The following is a 20,878-nucleotide window of genomic DNA, read 5'->3' as shown; positions in this document are numbered from 1 at the left end:
AAAACATTCACCCCCAGTCACAGATCTGGGTTTAATCCATCGTTATGTTGCTCACCAAGCCACCCCAGTTCAGACATGGCCATATACAAATCACTCTTGAACCTGTGCCTCATGGGAACAGTTCAGCCCGAACTGCCAAGCCATGTCTTCCCTGGACCGGAATCAAGCATCCTAGAACCGGTTTCTGGCTATCAGCCATCTTCAGCCAAGATAGCTTGACTCCAGTGGCTTAGTGAGCACGGAACCCACTTCTGGGCATACCCTTCCCACATAGGGTGAACAGCAAAACACACAAGATGATATACGGAATGTTGCACAATGGCAAAACATTCACCCCCAGTCACAAACCTGGGTTTAATCCATCTTTATTTTGCTCACCAAGCCACCCCAGTTTAGACATGGCATATGCAAATCGGTCTTGAACCTGTGCCTCATGGGAACAGTCCAGCCCGAACTGCCAAGCCATGTCTTTCCCTGACCGAAATCAAGCATCCTAGGACCGGTTTCTGGCTATCCGCCGTCTTCAGCCAGGATAGCTTGACTCCAGTGGCTTAGTGAGCACAGGACCCACGTCTGGGCATACCCTTCCCACATGGGGTGAACAGCAAAACACACAAGATGATGTACGGAATGTTGCACAAATGCAAAACATTCACCCCCAGTTACAGATCTGGGTTTAATCCATCGTTATTTTGCTCACCAAGCCACCCCAGTTCAGACATGGCCAGATGGAAATCAGGCTTGAACCTGTGCCTCATGGGAACAGTCCAGCCCGAACTGCCAAGCCATGTCTTTCCCTGACCGAAATAAAGCATCCTAGGACCGGTTTCTGACTATCCGCCGTCTTCAGCCAGGATAGCTTGACTCCAGTGGCTTAGTGAGCACGGAACCCACTTCTGGGCATACCCTTCCCACATAGGGTGAACAGCAAAACACACAAGATGATGTACGGAATGTTGCACAAATGCAAAACATTCACCCCCAGTTACAGATCTGGGTTTAATCCATCGTTATTTTTCTCACCAAGCCACCCCAGTTGAGACATGGCCATATGCAAATCAGTCTTGAACCTGTGCCTCATGGGAACAGTCCAGCCCGAACTGCCAAGCCATGTCTTCCCTGGACCAGAAGCAAGCATTCTAGGACCGGTTTCTGGCTATCAGCCGTCTTCAGCCAGGATAGCTGGACTCCAGTGGCTTAGTGAGCAAGGAACCCACCTCTGGGCATACCCTACCCACATAGGGTGAACAGTAAACAACACAAGATGATGGACAGAACCCCCCCCCTCCTCTATCCCTTTGTTTCCCCCCCTCCACAAGACGTGGCTACCTTTACTAGACAGTTTCAAGAGAACTCTCCCGGCGGCGCCGTTGAGCCAGCGGTTTGACCGGGCATGGCTCTTTGGACACGGCACATGCTTGGCCGACCCTCCACAAGCGTATGCACTGTAATCTGTTTAATTGCGTTTCAAAGTTTATGGTTCGGCGTAGCAGGGTTTAGAGGCTGCGCCTCCAAAGTTGGGGTTTGGGATAGGGAGGGAACCGTCTCCTGGTTGACACTGAAGAATTACCTGCTAAGACATATGGGAACACTTCTTGCGACACCTACAAGGGGATATGGCTGATGAAAGAGGAAAGTATAGGCTGGTTACCTGGAATGTGCGAGGGCTGGGGGCGGTACAGAAGAGACACAGAGTACACGCTTTTTGCTTAGACAAAAGGCACACATAGTATTCCTACAGGAGTCACATTTAACGCAATCCGAGGCACTCCTACTACAGAAGAAATTGGGGGGAACTATATTCTCCACAACATACTCTGCCTTCTCCAGGGGAGCCACAATATGGGTATGCCACAGCACTCCGTTTGTGGAACTAGAGAGACGAACCGACAAGCAAGGACGCTATATGTTGGTGAGGGGCACCCTGGATGTGGAGGTGGTAGTCCTGGGCAGCATCTATGCCCCGAATTTCGATCAGGATAGATTCCTTGTTGCAGTGGGCCGGGCATTGGCGGATTGGGCAGATGTTCCCTGGATACTGGGGGGTGACTGGAGCATGATACTAGATGTGGCCCTAGACAGATCACCCCCCCCCCCCTTCAGGCGACAGGGATACACAAACTGTCAGACTCGTTTGGGACATGGCTCCAGGGGTGGAGTTTGACTGACATCTGGCGCACACTACATCCAACACACAAAGAATACTCCTGCTACTCTCTTGTGCACAACCTACATACCCGATTGGACAGGTTTGTATGCTCTAACTCCGTCACGACTAAATGTGTCACATCGGACTACCTTGCTAAAACATTTTCAGACCATAGACCACTAACACTTAACCTACATTGGGGAAAGGTACCCTCACCAGTCCCTACCTGGAGACTTAACCCCACACTGCTTGAAGATGGCCCGTTCCGAAAACACATATCTGACACCTTGACTGATTACTTCACTGAAAACTGGGACTCTACGTCCTCGAATCTGATAGTGTGGGATGCAATGAAGGCTGTAGTGAGGGGGGCTGCTATCGGCCGACTAGTGGGAGTCAGACAGGAAATCCACAGTAAATTATGCGAAGTGGAAAATCGCATGCGGGACCTTGAAGCTGCGGTGGGGCAGGACCCCGACCGTAAAGCTGACCTGCAACTGAGTAACATCGAGCACGCTGACTGCTGGAAACCCTAACGGTAATGGACTATGGGACCTATCTGAAACGCCAACAGGCGGAGGCGGACAGGTCCGGTGCCTTACTTGCTCGGCTGGTCCAAGATACCCCAGAGAGCCCTACAATAACGAGTATCCGAGATACAACAGGCAACCAGGTGCACACACAATTAGAAATTAACGCTGTGTTTAAAACTCACTTGGAGAACCTCTATGTTCCCCCCTCTGTAGATGCCAGGGACGAAATGATGGAATTCCTGGGAGAGCTAACAATCCCAGTTTTGACCCCGGGAATCCAGGCGGCCCTAGCTGGACTTATAACGCAGCAAGAAATAAAAATAGCAATCCACACACTTAACCGGGGCAAGACTCCGGGTATGGATGGCCTGCCAGGGGAGTTTTATCAAACATATTCGGATATACTGGCACCCGTGCTGGAGAAAATTGATAAAACCGCTTACGAGGTTGGCCGCCTACCTGCTACGACCATGCAGGCTTTTGTGATTTCTATCCCGAAGCCCGGCAGGGATACCCTAGACGTAAGTAATTACAGGCCCCTCTCCATGCTCTCCACGGATTATAAGATCCTCAGTAAAGCTATTGCCATGCGGATCCAACACCACCTCCCTGGCCTGATCTACACTGATCAATGTGGCTTGCTCCCAGAGAGGAGCACCTCCCAAAATTCGAGACGACTCCATGCCCTTATGACAACTACCCCTCAGGACTTACCGCACGCTGGCTGTATAGCCCTGGACCTCCGACAGGCGTTTGACTCCCTGACATGGGACTTTATGTTCGAAGTCCTGCACCGCTTTGGCTTTCCAGAGGCCCTCATAAAATGGATTCGCTTATTATATGCAGGCCCGACGGCCAGGGCGCGCACGGGAAGGAACACATCAGAAAGTTATGACGTCCACAGGGGCACCCGTCAGGGTTGCCCGCTGTCGCCGCTACTGTTCGTACTGACCCTGGAACCCCTGGCTATCGCGCTCCGAACTAGAGCTGCAGAGGAGGGCATACCAGTTGTAGGCACCAACAACTTGGTCTCTATATATGCCGACGATATCTTGGTGTTTCTCCGGAACCTGCGTGGGGACCACTTACACCTGGCGACTATTTTCAGACGTGGGAGGGGGCGTGGCTAGCCGAGCAGCGAGATGGCCGCTCTGTGAGCGTGCTCCGCCGGCTACATTAATTAATCCTGTTGTTATCCTTCTCCTGGTGCTTGCGGACCCCCGATACCTCAGGGGTCGACGTCGGACACCCGGAAGATCCTCCAGCCTGAGTTTGGTGCGTACAGCTGGTGGAATAGAGGAGCTGGAGCCCTTTGGAGATTTGCCGACTTACGCGCCCGCACTGATCCCCGGCGGAAGTGCCGGACACCCGGCATCGCGGAGCACTACAGACCGCGGCTTGAAAGGCCTCCGTAGATCCGGCGGACGGAGGTGCGGAACCTTACCTGTGACGGCGCCGATGCTTTGGCTACCTCCGGTGAGTCCCTGCTGTGCCTGGGGGGCAGACAGAGCGGCTGTGGATCCTTGGGACGCGGAGGGCGGCCGGGCTTCCTCCATGGCGGTGATTCCCGCCGAGACGCTGCAACCGGTCCGGTAATACGTCTGGAGCTGACGCACGCTAGTTGAAGCTGCCGAGACCCGGCTGAGGTGCTGTGCCTGAAGCTGGGCAATTCCCAGGGGTGTTGAGAGTGGGGAAAAACGGAGTTACAACGGGACAGGGAACTATCGACTACCCGTCCGCCGCACCTTTCCACCGCGGTGGAGCTGCTGCTAGCAGTTAATGCGATCGGATAACTACTTGTGTCTTTACGCCCCGAGGGACCGGACCCCTAATATTTGACTCCTGCACTCCGACCCTGGTGGCTTATTTGACACTGCGTAGCTCCACTACTGAAACTCGGACGCCCGCCATTTTGTACCTTGGCAACACTCCGATGCTGAAAGCGTGAACTCCATGCGGCTCCGCTACTGAGGCCAGGAAGCTAAGGTGGTGCATCATCACCCCCCGGATTTGCCCGCACTGATTAGGCACCACACCGGCCAGTGCACATCAGACCTGCAGGAGAGCGCTGCTCCACCACGAACCTCGTGGACACGTCCTTACCTCGAAGATGGGGAAAAATGAGGCTAGACAGCCCAAAATAAGCTTTGACAACAAGCGTCCGCCGAAACACCCAGCACCAGAGACGGACGGCGGCGAATCGTCGTCGCAAGGGACAACGCCGGACATAGACTTTGGGGCGCTCATTATGGAGGTGAGGTCCAGCTTAAAAAGCATTGACACTAAACTTGACGCCATGTCCTCACAGCTAGAATCTGTGAAAACTAAGGTTGATGCCCATGACACCAGGCTGGATTGCCTAGAAAACAGGCAAACTGAATGCTGCGAATTCCAACAGCAGGCCAAGCAACATATCACGTCCCTGGAGCGGGAAATAGACATTTTGCGTGCTAAGTCTGATGATTTGGAAGCGCGTTCCCGGAGATCTAATATCCGCATTACGGGAATTCCGGAGACAACGAACACTGGCAAGATGGAGGCGTTTGTGACAGACCTATTACACGAACTATTCGACCCAAACCTATCCCCAGTCTTCACGGTCGAGAGAGCACACAGGTCGCTTGGGAAAAAACCTCCGCCTGGAACTACACCTCGTCCGATCCTTGCTAAATTACTGAACTACCAGGACAGAGACCTCATATTGAGACTGGCGAGGGAGAAGGGTAAAATTACGCATCAGGGAAACAACATTTCCTTTTATCCGGACTTTACCCCCCTGGTGCAAACGGCCCGTAAGGAATTTTTGCCAGCTAAAAAAGTGCTGCTGCAAGCTGGTGTGCCATATTCTCTGTTATACCCTGCAAAACTGAAGGTGATACATGACAACACTTCACACTTCTTCACTGATGCGAAATCTGCACTCAAATTCGCCAAACATATCAGCAGTGCTGGAGCCAGAAGGAAGTTGCCCAGACTGGAGGACACTTCGGAACAACTTAGTGATACTGATTAACAATGCTACTACTGTGAGCTCTGGGTTACTATAGCTCTGCCTCCTTCACGCCTTACATGGATGTTTGAGACCTACTTGTGCCCACTGCTGTTGCACCTGAACTGAGCACGTGTGTGGTAAGAAACTGGTACATCCCCGGGTGCCCAGCTGTGACTACTGGTATCCTTTTGCCTATGTGACTATTGCCAATGATGGGTCTAGTCGGCCCTGGGATGGGGGCACCGCTGGGACCACGGAGATTTATACTTGAATGTAGCCACCCTGTCCAAACGGGGGTGTAAGCTGGGTACACCACGCCCCATGGGGTGTCTCCCGCTGTTTTTGATGTTGGGTTTACTTCACGCCTTGCGTGCCTTTCTATGGGATATGTCACGACCTGATTGGGGGGTTGCTGAGGGTGGAGGGAGGAGGGGGGGGTTTGTAAAGTTGCTGAGTTTGGTTCTGATACGGTGCAATGTAATTTTCACTTTGACTTCCTATTTGCGCAAAGGATCGGTGGTTACGAAATGTGCGGGACTTTTTGGCTCTGGGGGGTGGAAACGACTGGGGATGGAACTGCATTTACATCACTTCAGATATGGGGGGGATTAAGCTATGGACCTGGAACATTAGAGGCCTTGGGGATTACAGGAAAGCCCGCTTGATGCATGGCATACTGGCCAGACATAATGTAGACATTTGCTTTTTGCAAGAGACTCATCTTAACACGACCCCTTCACCTAGGTTGAAGAACTCCAGATGGTCGCATGTGTATTCTGCCATTTATTCTAATTATGCGAGAGGGGTGGCTATACTCATGCGCAGAGGGCTGGATTGGAGGGAACACGCTCACGTACAAGATGTGGATGGGAGATATGTTTTGTTACATGGTTCTCTGCAAGGGCGACCTATCGTGCTGGCCGCCATTTACGGTCCAAATGTGGACGATCCTGACTTCTTCAGAGGTGTTTGGGCGGAAATTGCATTGCTGGACTGCCAATTGGTCGTGATAGATGGGGATTTTAATGTTGTGCTGGATGATGACATGGATCGCAGGGGTGTGAGCAGACCAACGCATGCTAAAGCGCGTCAAGCAGTCCTAGATGTAATGGGTGAGGGAATGCTTTCGGATGTGTGGAGAGTTCGACATCCAGGTGTTAAAATGGGGACTTGTTACACGTGCCACAAAGCCGCTTGGTCCAGGTTGGACTTCTGGCTGGTGTCGCCTGAGGTTGCCACGTGGGTGACGGGAGTTGATATTCAAGCTAGATCACTGTCAGACCACGCCCCTTGTATGCTAGCGATGCGCCTCCCAGACACTATACACAGAGCATTCACATGGCGCCTTCCCCCACACGCGCTCACGGACCCTGTATTTGTAGAGGAAATAAGGGCGGACATCATTAAATACTTTGCCGAAAATGCTGGGTCAGTCTCATCGGAAGCCATCGAATGGGACGCCTTTAAGGCTGTGATCAGAGGCCAGTGCATAGCGCGAAAGGCGGGAGTGCTGCGTGCCATTCGCGACACCCTGACCAAATTGGAGGGAGAGTTGAGAGAGCTGGATACGGCCTTTAGCATGGACCCGACATTAGAGATTGCTGGAGCCCTAAAAACCAAGCTGCTTGCCTTTAATGAGGAAGCGGAGCGTGAAGTGCGATTTCTGGGGAGGCAGGCCGAAGCACGCAGATATGGGGAGGGAGACAGACCGAGCAGGACCCTCGCCAGATTGATAGCTCCTCGTACACAGTCACACTACATCCACACCGTCCATGACAAGGAGGGGGCCCTGGCAGTTGGCCAGGAGGCTGTGTTATGCGCCTTCACTGACTTCTATGCGTCACTCTACACCTCCAGACAACCCTTGATCCCACCCTCTTTGGAAAACTTTCTTGATTCTATCGCCCTAGTCTGGTTTAATAACAACCACAGACAGTACATGGACCTATCTGTAACAGTCCAAGATATCGCTCAGGTGATTAAAAGCATGCCGGCCAATAAAGCCCCTGGCCCTGACGGTTTGACAACGTCCTTCTATAAAACCTATGTTGATGAGCTGGCGCCGAAATTACATTCTGTATTCGTTGAAGCCCTTGAATTGAATTCCCTGCCAGATTCCATGCGTGAAGCCTTAATAATTACACTCTTAAAACCTGACAAAGATGAGCTACTCCTTGACTCCTATAGATCCCTCTCCCTGATAAATGTAGAGGCTAAAATTTACGCAAAGATAATAGCGGACAAACTACAGCCAATGTTGCCGATCATCGCACTTCCTGACCAGTCTGGGTTTATCCCTGGCCGTGCCACATCACACAACCTCAGAACTATTTTTTCCGTCCTCCATTACTTACATCCATCTGTGCAGGCTGCGGTGGTGTTCCTGGACGCCACCAAAGCTTTTGACTCGTTGGAGTGGCCTTATTTGTTTAGGGTTTTGGAACGGATGGGGTTCAGTCGCAACTTCATGACCCTGATTAAACTGCTGTACACTGACCCTAGAGCTAGGGTGAGTGTGAATGGCCTTGTATCCAAACCCTTTGCTATCTCTAGAGGGACCAGACAGGGGTGTCCACTGTCCCCTCTCCTTTTTGCCATAGCAATGGAAATGGAGCCGCTCGCGGCTCGGATACGGCAACACCACACTGCGAGAGGCATTGGATTCAGCTCCCGAAGCTTGCTGATCTCGCTGTACGCTGACGATGTCACCTTATACATCATCAACCCCAAAGATAACTTGAGTCCGCTGCTCCGAGAATTTGTGAGGTTTGAAGGCCTAGCAGGAGTGTCCATAAATTGGTCTAAATCTGTTGCCTTCCCTTTGACCGCTGAGACCAGTCGACCAGCGCCAGACTACCCCCTGCGGTGGGAGACGGACGCTGTTAAATATCTGGGAATATGGGTCAGTCGTGATGTACAAGAACTGTGGTCACTCAACTTCGGCAGGGCGGTGGACTGGCTGGAGGGTAAAATCGAGGTTTGGAACAAGCTGCCTTTGTCCCTGGTTGCAAGGATAGCCTTAGCGAAAATGGTAGTACTCCCCAAATTTCTGTACTTGTTTGTGAATATTCCGCTGCCCATGACGGCGCATTTTCACGCGCGTGTCCGCTCGTTGCTGTTGAAATTGGTGTGGGCCGGAGGACAGGCGAGGGTCTCCTGGGACCTGCTCACGCTCCCGCTCCGGCAGGGGGGCCTTGGAGCTCCCGACTTGAAGCTCTACTCCCTTTGCGCGCAAGCGCAATTTCTGCACTTCTGGGCCTTCCCTGCTCCTTACCAGCCGCATGCGGCAGTGGAACTGGCCGTGGTTGCCCCGTTGCCGCTGCGAGTGGCACTATACGGAAAGGTCTCATGTCCTTCAAAGGAAGTTGACACCGTGGAGATGGTTCGCTGGGCCTGGCACGAGCTACAAAGAAGAGCGGGACTCTCCTTGCTTTACGCTCCAGCCATCCCCCTGCGGGGTAACCCGATGCTGCCCTGCTTGAGCGCCAGAGGTGATATCCTCACGCTCCGAGGGAAGAGACTACACACCTTTGCTGATATATATCCCGATGGCACCTTTGAGGAGTTGTGCGCGAGGGACGACGCCCAGCCTGAATCTTTTGCAGACACGCTGCTATACCATTCCCTCAGGGAATCCTGCAAAAAGATGGGGCCCCACTTCCCGGAGGAGCCGCAGACACTGGACGCCCTCCAAAACCTGCTTTCACGACCCTCCCCCAAAAAACTGGTGTCGAGACTGTACAACTGCATGTAGGAGCAGGCCCCGCTAACGGTAGCCACGGCCAAATTGGCTTGGGCTGCTGACCTGGAAGTCCCTTTAACGGATGAAACGTGGGAGTACTGCTGTAAACAGCTCACGGCACTGTCTCCAAATTATCGGCTCCGACTCATCCACTTCAAATTTCTACACCGATATTATCGTACGCCGATACTGCTACACCGCATGGGCATCCGCACGGATGCATCCTGTTGGAAATGTGGAGGAGAGGATGCGTCCTTTCTACATGTGGCATGGAGCTGCCCCAGGCTGGGGGAATACTGGTCAGAAGTCTTCGCGGCCATTAATCAAATCACAGATAGAAATGATACGCCGTCACCACTTCTGGGCTTATTAGGCTATGTCAAGGATACTGAACCCTGCGACAGAAAGCTACATGCACTACTCCTTCTTTATGCCAAACGGCAAATTTCACTACACTGGGGCAGGAGGGCTCTCCCCTCGTTCACAGGGTGGATTAAGGATGTGACGTATGGACATGCACAGCTGACACATTATTGGGAGACGATGCCCACCGCTTCCAGGCCTAATGATATCTGGGAACCATTCCTACAGTGGACTAGAGAGCGTGCGGACTCGGACACCTCTGGAGAATCGCCTGATGTGGGTGTTTCGGACGATATGGGTTGAATGTGTTGGAAACGAGTTCATGTGGTTGATGCTCGGATGACTTGAGCTGGAGCGGGCCTGCCCCGACCTAGGATACATTCTGAACCTGCTGCCCTATTGATCTAGCGCATGCTGCATTCCCTGGCCCCCTCTGACCCTATTGCGATCTCACGACCCGATAGATGGCCCTGTTTTGAAATACTCCTTCCCCCCCCTACTTCTCCCCCCATCCCCCCCCCCTCCGTCTTCACGGAGACAGCTTGGAGCCCGCCGCGCCCCCTATCCTCACCACTGCACGTCTTTAGTTGTCAATGATCCAGAGCAGAACTTCGCAGCCCCGTGTATGTATGCGATACTGTGTGGTCGATTCCATGAACTTGGACCGATGTTTGCTGTTCTCGTTTTCTTTTTGTTTGTTGGGAGAGGTTGGGTGAAAACAGCGCTGTTAGACGTACACTACCAATTGATAGCTGCAACGGGTCGCCTCCTGCTGCCTACTCTGAAAGGCCCAGCTACTTCCTAGTACATTTGCTGGTCTACGGCACTGCAAAAAGTAAGATCACTTACCGTGCTGAGTTGCACTGCTCACGCAAAAGTATTTCCTGCACTGTATATTTTTCTGGGAAGATTGAGACCGACCAGGTTATGCTATCTTTAACTGTCTTAATGTGCCTTGAGCAATGTGTACCATATAGCGGCCTGCCTCCGGGTTGTTGGCGTGACGCAGTGTAAACCTTCTGCCTTTTTATTGCAAAATAAATGTCTTACACCAAAAAAAAAAAATATCTCGGGATAATTGTGTACCGGGACCCGGAGGATCAAATTGAAGGTAACATCCGTAAGGCAATCACTGGCCTACGAGGTAGTATAAACTTTTGGACATCCCTACCCCTATCAGTAATGGGAGGAGTGGCGGTCTCGAAGATGGTCCTGCTCCCCCGAATACTGTATTATTTTGTAAATCTACTGGTGCTACTCCCACAGCAAATTTTTACCACACTAAATACATTATTGATCAACCTTGTATGGGGCTCGGGAAGAAGACGAATCAGCCTTAAAAAATTACAATTGAACACCAGACAGGGAGGCCTGGGCGTACTGGACCTGCGGAGTTACTACTATGCAAGCCAGCTCCAATGGTTGACACGATGGGTGGCGGGCAGAGATCTACATGAGATCGCTTACACAACGGACAAATTAGCACGAGGGGAACTACACTCCCTCCTCTTACCCAATGCTAGGATCCCCAGAGACTGCCACCCCCTCCTGCATATGGCTCTGACCTGCTGGAGGAAAGCACTGACATACACGGCAGAGGCCACGCCCTATGCAGACAACATCCCCCTCCTAGGACTCCCGACACCGCAAGGGATCCTGACACAACGCAGACTGCGCCCCTGGACGGAGGCCGGGGTGGACAGAGTGGGAGACCTGTTCGGTGACGACACAATACTGGATCACGCCTCATTTGTGCAAGCCACGGGAGCACCGCCGCGCTTATACCTATTACATGCCTCGGTGACGCACTATGTGCGGTGCGCTTGGGCTCCGCAACGCACGAAACCAGGCCAACATAAATGAGTGCACCTCCTACATTATATGGGTACGGGGGGGCACCTGGTGAGATGGCTATATGCCGGTATTAGGGAACATGTGGCGTCGCCAATTACCACACTTAGGGAGACCTGGACTGCAGACACAGGGGAACCCCTAACAGACGGGGAGTGGAAAATCATTCTTGGTCATCATAGGAGAGTGTCTAGGAATGTTAAGTTCAAGTTCATACAGGCCATGATTTTCCATAGAGCATACCTCACGCCCCAGAGACTCCACAGGATGTTCCCTGCCACTACACACTGCTGCCCAAGATGTCAAGAAGATGAGGCACACATCCTTCACATGCTATGGACATGCCCAAAGACACGCAATTACTGGGGGACGATCAAACACACATTACACTCCATAACAACACTCCGGATCCCTGAGGGGGCATTACCCTGTCTGATAGGGAACAGGAAACGACCCAAAACATGTAAAGCACAACTGAAATTCACGGACCTGGCACTCTTGTTGGCGCTCAGGGTACTCACCATGAGATGGAAATCGCCCAGGTCCCCGCAGGTAGAAATGTGGCGAACTGACTTGCTAAAATGGGGCAAAGCTGAATCCGAGGCGCTGAGGGGAGAGGAGGACAAAGGTCTTCGCAAATACCCTATAGCACAGGAGTGGGACTTAATGCTGATCAAAATGGAAGAGATGGACCTGACCATTTCGCAAGACCCGGCGGAATGACCACATACATCATCTCCTACGCCGACGACACCCAGCTGATCCTCTCCCTGACCAACGACCCCGCCGCCGCCAGAGCCGACCTTCACGAAGGGATGAAACACGTAGCCGAGTGGATGACGACCAGCCGCCTGAAACTGAACTCAGACAAGACGGAGGTCCTCATCCTGGGCTCCTTCCCCTCCGCCTGGGACGACTCCTGGTGGCTCCCCGCCCTGGGCACCGCACCCAAACCGACGGACCACGCACGGAACCTGGGCGTCATCCTGGACTCCTCCCTCTCCATGACCAGACAAGTCAACGCCGTCTCCTCGTCGTGCTTCAACATCCTGCGCATGTTACGGAAGATCTTCTGGTGGATCCCCACCGAGACCAGGAAGACGGTCACCCAGGCCCTCGTCACCAGCCGACTGGACTATGGCAACGCCCTCTACGCCGGAACCACCGCCAAGCTCCAGAAGAGACTCCAGCGGATCTAGAACGCCTCAGCCAGACTCATCCTCGACATCCCACGACACAGCCACATCTCCAAACATCTGAGAGACCTGCATTGGCTCCCCGTCAACAAAAGAATCACCTTCCGTCTCCTCACCCACGCACACAAAGCCCTACACGATCAAGGCCCGAGCTACCTCAACAACCGCATCAACTTCTACGCTCCCAAACGCCATCTCCGATCAGCCAGTCACGCCCTCGCCGCCGTCCCCCGCATCCGAAGAACGACAACAGGAGGAAGGTCCTTCTCCTACCTGGCCGCCAAGACCTGGAACTCCCTCCCGACCGACCTGCGCCTGACCCAAGACCACCTCTCCTTCAGGAAGAAGCTCAAGACCTGGCTGTTCGAGCAATAGCAGCACCCCCTCCCCCCCCCCCCCCAGCGCCTTGAGACCCTCCGGGTAAGTAGTGCGCTCTATAAATGTCTTTGATTGATTGATTGATACACATAACAGGGGACGGTCAAGGTACACGAGCGCGATTAAAAGTCACGAAGGATTGGCCAGGCCTATGAACTATACCAATTTCTAGATAGACAGAAGCACATAGACCCGACATGTAGAGTGTATGAAGGAGAACGACCAGGAGACGAAGGGAGGGTGGGCGGGGCGGGAGGGGCAGTTGGGGGTTTAGCAAATTATGTAAGTCATAAATATGATGTTTAAAGACTGAAACTGGGAATCATTCGGAGAATTGTAAGACAGAAGACACATGATTTGGAAAGATATGCTACCAAAAGTTAATAGTAAAGAAAATGGAAAAGACTGATATATGATATTATGAAGGAATATAATGTATGACATATTGTTACAGTCACGAATAAAGAGTTTAAAAAAAAAAAGATGATGGACAGAATGTTGCACAAATGCAAAACATTCACCCCCAGTTACAGATCTGGGTTTAATCCATCGTTATTTTGCTCACCAAGCCACCCCAGTTCAGACATGGCCATATGCAAATCAGTCTTGAACCTGTGCCTCATGGGAACAGTCCAGCCAGAACTGCCAAGCCATGTCTTCCCTTGACCGGAATCAAGCATCCTAGGACCGGTTTCTGGCTATCAGCCGTCTTCAGCCTGGATAGCTTGACTCCAGTGGCTTAGTGAGCACAGGACCCACGTCTGGGCATACACTTCCCACATGGGGTGAACAGCAAAACACACAAGATTATGTACGGAATGTTGCACAATGGCAAAACATTCACCCCCAGTCACAGATCCGGGTTTAATGCATCGTTATTTAGCTCACCAAGCCACCCCAGTTCAGACATGGCCATATGCAAATCAGTCTTAAACCCGTGCCTCATGGGAACAGCCCAGCCCGAACTGCCAAGCCATGTTTTCCCTGGACCGGAATCAAGCATCTTGGGACCTGTTTCTGGCTATCAGCTGTCTTCAACCAGGATAGCTTGACTCCAGTGGCTTAGTGAGCAAGGGACCCACCTCTGGGCATACCCTTCCCACATAGGGTGAACAGTAAACAACACAAGATGATGGACAGAATGTTTGCACAAATGCAAAACATTCACCCCCAGTTACAGATCTGGGTTTAATCCATCGTTATTTTGCTCACCAAGCCACCCCAGTTCAGACATGGCCATATGCAAATCAGTCTTGAACCTGTGCCTCATGGGAACAGTCCAGCCCGAACTGCCAAGCCATGTCTTTCCCTGACCGATATCAAGCATCCTAGGACCGGTTTCTGGCTATCCGCCGTCTTCAGCCAGGATAGCTTGACTCCAGTGGCTTAGTGAGCACAGGACCCACGTCTGGGCATACCCTTCCCACATGGGGTGAACAGCAAAACACACAAGATGATGTACGGAATGTTGCACAATGGCGAAACATTCACCCCCAGTCGCAGATCTTGGTTTAATCCATCGTTATTTTGCTCACCAAGCCACCCCAGTTCAGACATGGCCATATACAAATCAGTCTTGAACCTGTGCCTCATTGGAACAGTCCAGCCCGAACTGCCAAGCCATGTCTTCCCTGGACCGGAATCAAGCATCCTAGAACCGGTTTCTGGCTATCAGCCATCTTCAGCCAGGATAGCTTGACTCCAGGGGCTTAGTGAGCACCGAACCCTCGTCTGGGCATACCCTTCCCACTTAGGGTGAACAGCAAAACACACAAGATGATGTACGGAATGTTGCACAATGGCAAAACATTCATCCCCAGTCACAGATCTGGTTTTAATCCATCAGAATTTTTCTCACCAAGCCACCCCAGTTCAGACAAGGCCATATGCAAATCAGTCTTGAACCTGTGCCTCATGGGAACAGTCCAGCCCGAACTGCCAAGCCATGTCTTCCCTGGACCGGAATCAAGCATCCCAGAACCGGTTTCTGGCTATCAGCTGTCTTCAGCCAGGATAGCTTGACTCCAGTGGCTTAGTGAGCACGGGACCCATGTCTGGGCATACCCTTCCCACATAGGGTGAACAGTAAAACACACAAGATGATGGACGGAATGTTGCACAATTGCAAAACATTCACCCCCAGTCACAGATCTGGGTTTAATCCATTGGTATTTTGCTCACCAAGCCACCTCAGTTCAGACAATGCCATATGCAAATCAGCCTTGAACCTGTGCCTTATGGGAACAGTCCAGCAGGAACTGCCAAGTCATGTCTTCCCTGGATTGGAATTAAGCATCCTAGGACCTGTTTCTGGCTATCAACCATCTTCAGCCAGGATAGCTTGACTCCAGTGGCTTAGTGAGCACGGGACCCACGTCTGGGCATACCCTTACCACATAGGGTGAACAGCAACACACACAAGATGATGGACGGAATGTTGCACAATGGCAAAACATTCACCCTCAGTCACACATCTGGGTTTAATCCATTGTTATTTTGCTCACCAAGCTACCCCAGTTCAGACATGGCCATATGCAAATCAGTCTTGAACCTGTGCCTCATGGGAACAGTCCAGCCCGAACTGCCAAGCCATGTCTTCCCTGGACCGAAATCAAGCATCCTAGACCGGTTTCTGGCTATCAGCCGTCTTTAGCCAGGATAGCTTGACTCCAGTGACTTAGTGAGCATGGGACCCACATCTGGGCATACCCTTCCCACATAGAGTGAACAGCAAAACACACAAGATGATGGACGGAATGTTGCACCATTGCAAAACATTCACCCCCAGTCACAGATCTGGGTTTAATCCATCGTTATTGTGCTCACCAAGCCACCTCAGTTCAGACAATGCCATATGCAAATCAGTCTTGAACCTGTGCCTCATGGGAACAGTCCAGCCTGAACTGCCAAGCCATGTCTTCCCTGGACCGAAATTAAGCATCCTAGGACCTGTTTCTGGCTATCAGCCTTCTTCAGCCAGTGTAGCTTGACTCCAGTGGCTTAGTGACCACGGGACCCACGTATGGGCATACCCTTGCCACATAGGGTGAACAGCAAAACACACAAGATGATGGACGGAATGTTGCACAATGGCAAAACATTCACCCCCAGTCACAGATCTGGGTTTAATCCATCATTATTTTGCTCACCAAGCCACCCCAGTTTAGACATGGCCATATGAAAATCAGTCTTGAACCTGTGCCTCATGGGAACAGTCCAGCCTGAACTGCCAAGCCATGTCTTCACTGGACCGTAATCATGCATCCTAGGACCGGTTTCTGGCTATCAACCGTCTAGAGCCAGGATAGCTTGACTCCATTGGCTTAGTGAGCATGGGACCCAAGTCTGGGCATACCCTTCCCACATAGGGTGAAAAGCAAAACACACACGATGATGGACGGAACGTTGCACAATTGCAAAACATTCACCCCCAGTCACAGATCTGGGTTTGATCCATCGTTATTGTGCTCACCAAGCCACCCCAGTTCAGACATGGCCATATGAAAATCGTCTTGAACCTGTGCCTCATGGGAACAATCCAGCCTGAACTGCCAAGCCATGTCTTCACTGGACCGGAACCAAGCATCCTAGGACTGGTTTCTGGCTATCAGCCGTTTTCAGCCAGGATAGCTTGACTCCAGTGGCTTAGTGAGCAAGGGACCTTTGTCTGGGCATACCCTTCCCACATAGGGTGAACAGAAAAACACACAAGATAATGGACGGAATGTTGCACAATTGCAAATCATTCACCCCAATCACAGATCTGTGTTTGATCCATCGTTATTGCGCTCACCAAGCCACCCAAGTTCAGACATGGCCATATGCAAAACATTCTTGAACCTGTGCCTCATGGGAACAGTCCAGCCTGAACTGCCAAGCCATGTCTTCACTGGACCGGAATCAAGCATCCTAGGACCGGTTTCTGGCCATCAGCCATCTTCAGCCAGGATAGCTTGACTCCAGTGGCTTAGTGAGCACTGGACCCACGTCTGGGCATACCCTTCCCACGTAGGGTGATAAGCAAAACACACAAGATTATGTATGGAATGTTGCACAATGGCTTAACATTCACCCCCAGTCACAGATCTGGGTTTAATCCATCGTTATTTTGCTCACCAAGCCACCCCAGTTCAGACATGGCCATATGCAAATCAGTCTTGAACCTGTGCCCCATGGGAACAGTCCAGCCCGGACTGCCAAGCCATGTCTTCCCTGGACCGGAATCAAGCATCCCAGGACTGGTTTCTGGCTATAAGCCGTCTTCAGCTAGGATAGCTTGACTCCAGTGGCTTAGTGAGCACAGGACCCATGTCTGGGCATACCCTTCCCACATAAGGTTAACAGCAAAACACACATGATGATTGACGGAATGTTGCACAATGGCAAAACATTCACCCCCAGTCACAGATCTGGGTTTAATCCATCGTTATTTCGCTCACCAAGCCACCCCAGTTCTGACATGGCCGTATGCAAATCAGTCTTGAACCTGTGCCTCATGGGAACAGTCCAGCCCGAACTGCCAAGCCATGCCTTCCCTTGACCGGAATCAAGCATCCTAGGACTGGTTTCTGGCTATCAGCCGTCTTCAGCCAGGATAGCTTGAGTCCAGTTACTTAGTGAGCACAGGACCCACGTCTGGGCATACCCTTCCCACACAGAGTGAACAGCAAAACACACAAGATAATGTACAGAATATTGCACAATTGGAAAACATCCACCCCCAGTCACAGATCTGGGTTTAATCCATTGTTATTTTGCTCACCAAGCCACCCCAGTTCAGATATGGCTATATGCAAATCAGTATTGAATCTGTGTCTCATGGGAACAGTCCAACCCGAACTGCCAAGCCATGTCTATTACTATTACTATTCTCTATGACCAATGGTGGATAGTTGCTAACTAGTGTTTTTTAAACACTACTTGAAAAAAAATTAATCAAAACAAAAAATACTACTGTTGTGACATTGGTGGATTTTTTTGCATCAGTTAATGCCTACTCAAGTAAGCATTCACAAAGACAATAGATCATCTCTCAGTAATGAGAGGTATTGGCTGTGCCAATGGGTGTTTTTTATGTTTATTTTGTTTTAATGTGCTTCACTTACTAAGTCCCCTCTTTGCACCCAGGAGAGATAAAACTGTCTTGGAGGTGGTTCACATCATGATGTAATGAAGAAGACAAAGAAGAATCCTTAGGAGGTAATGTGAATGATCTACCAACATAAGGTATGTCATGTACCTTTTAAATATCCTTTCAGATGATACATTATTGAATTGATGATTACCTCCCAGGGTTTGTGGTTTTATGTTAACCTACTTCAGAACAGTTTTGGACTATGGCAACATTCATATTTTATTGTCATTGCAAGTAGAAAAGGTATTGTTTTGAATAAAATACACCAGAAAAATGTTAATGCTTGCGGCAAGGTAGAGCCAGCCTTGCTAAACCATTAATCATCAAAGAAAGTTTGCCGCACTCTGGGATTTCAAGCATATGTTTATTAAATCAATCCATCTCTCTCCTCCTATGCGCTTTAACCATCACGGTCTTGATTACGTAGTACACATTGCCCCTTTTCACTTTCTCATTTAAATACATGAATGCCACTCCACCCATAATGAGGCATTGGTGGATCTGTAGATTTTATATACAGCTAAATTACATTTTCCGTTGGTCCTTGTGATTTTATATGTTAACCAGCTGATGTCGAGCGTATTCATTAGCAGGAATATGCTTATTAAAACATTCTTTTGACATTCTTCACGTTGAGTCAGACTGACCCCTATTTCTCTAATTCATTTTGGTAGTCATCATAAGTTGATACAGTATAATATATATATATATATATATATATTCACTGAACAAATCATAGGTTTCACACCAGTTATAGCTGGAATGTTACTGACCTAAAACCATTGAAATTCCCACGTTATAGTTAGTTGGACTCACTATAACTTGCGCGACTGCAATGCACTGCTGATGACGTCACATATTACATCACTCATGACATGCTCAGTGACATCACTCATGACTGGTGTGAAACCTATGTTTTTTTCAGGGAATTTAATAGGTTTTTTAAATGCTAATTCCTAACTATTACTGGTGTGAAACCTATGGTTTTTTCAGTGAATTTCATAGGTTTTTTAAATGCTAATTCCTTACTATAACTGGTGTGAAACCTTTGGTTTTTTCAGTGAATTTCAAAGGTTTTTTAATAGCAAATTTCTATAGCTATGAAGTGTAATATTTTTCATAATTAATCCTATAATGTATATTCATGTAATACTATTGTTTTTTATGTATATTGTTCATGTTTTTTTTAAATATTTTTTTTTTGCCCTGGAGCGCTCCCGGTGAGCGCACCGGAAAGCGCAGTCTTGCGGTGCACCCCAGGGCGCGTACTGGTGAGCGTCCCGTTAGCGCTTTTGCCGCGAACGAAAACATCATCGTGACGTATCGCGTAGCCGCGTCCGCGTGATACGCACGGCGTAAATGCACCCGGAAGCACTCGAGCGCATACGATTGCGCAACATAAGCATCTGACTCGCTTACGAGACGCGCCCCTGGGCGCGCCCGGGGGCGTGTAGCGTAAGCACGTCGGGTGATGTGACCTAAAAATAACACTTTTTATTGGTGCAGGACAGTTTTGGTTTCCAAATGATGAAAGCCCTGGTCATGTGACCTGAAATTAACACTTTTTATTGGATCAGGACAGTTTTTTTTTCCTAATGATGAAAGCCCCCACCTTTTTTCCTCATTCTCACTTTGTACTTTGAGTGAAGAAGACCTGTTGAAAGACCTCTCTGTACTTTTTTGGACTGAAAAATGGCTTCAGTAGCAGCAGGAGCATCTCAGCCACCACCACCACCACCACCACCACCAAGAGGACCACCACAGCACCACAGTGGTGGAGATGAAGAAGAGGAGGAGGAGGAGGAGGGGAGGAGGACATTCCTGCCAGAAGACAATACCCCATATAGGCCAAAGCAGCACATTGTATGGGAGGTTTTTTCCATCCCAAGTGGCCTCAAAAAGGTGAATGCGCCAAAGGTGACTTGCCTAATCTGTAAAATTGAACTTTCAAGGGGGAACCCTAACAAGAAATACTCATTTGGCAATAACACCATGATTCGCCACATGCAGCGCAGGCATCCCAACAACTATGCTGCGGCAGAGGTCCGAGAACTGGCCACAAACCCTCCCCAATCTTCACCCAGCACCTCCAAAAGAAAGCAACCCACTCCGCCGGGACCAGAGACAAGGGAGATGGTCCCAAACATACAACCCCAGTTTGGGCAATACAAGATCACTTGTATATTTTGTGGTAAGACCATCACCTATGGTGAGCAAAGCATAAAGCTCATCAACCGTGCTGGTGACAACCACAATTGCCCCAAAAACCAATAATTTTTTCCTGATTTTTTTTTGCTCCAGTTGAGCTGTTTACAATTCCTTGTTTTTTGTTTCTCCCCATAAAAATAACAAAAAAAATATAAAATTGTTCATAAAAGCCAAAAAAAGTACAAAATGTTCAAAAAAACATTAAAAAAATATAAAACAACAAAAAGAACCTCCAATTTATAAAAAAAGGCTACATTTTTTAAAAACTCTGTCATTCTTTTTTGCCCATGGTACGCTCCCCGGTACGCTCCCCGGTGCGCGTACCGGGCGCT

The 20,878-nt window shown here is 50.2% G+C and overlaps 1 protein-coding gene across 2 annotated transcripts in view; it reads left to right on the top strand.

The window, feature by feature from the left end:
- The window catches only part of NSUN7 (NOP2/Sun RNA methyltransferase family member 7), a 1,179,115-nt gene that overhangs the window by 115,803 nt on the left and 1,042,434 nt on the right, over window positions 1-20,878 (top strand). For both annotated transcript variants that reach the window (XM_086963929.1, XM_086963930.1), the window contains exon 2: window positions 18,332-18,430. The gene's annotated coding sequence lies outside the window, so the exon portion shown is untranslated. The remainder of the gene's footprint in view (window positions 1-18,331; window positions 18,431-20,878) is intronic.

The sequence above is a fragment of the Lissotriton vulgaris genome, chromosome 3_2 (genome assembly GCF_964263255.1).
Source record: "Lissotriton vulgaris chromosome 3_2, aLisVul1.2, whole genome shotgun sequence".
In the NCBI taxonomy this organism is placed as follows: domain Eukaryota; kingdom Metazoa; phylum Chordata; class Amphibia; order Caudata; family Salamandridae; genus Lissotriton; species Lissotriton vulgaris.
This window is presented reverse-complemented; position numbering and strand designations above follow the sequence as displayed.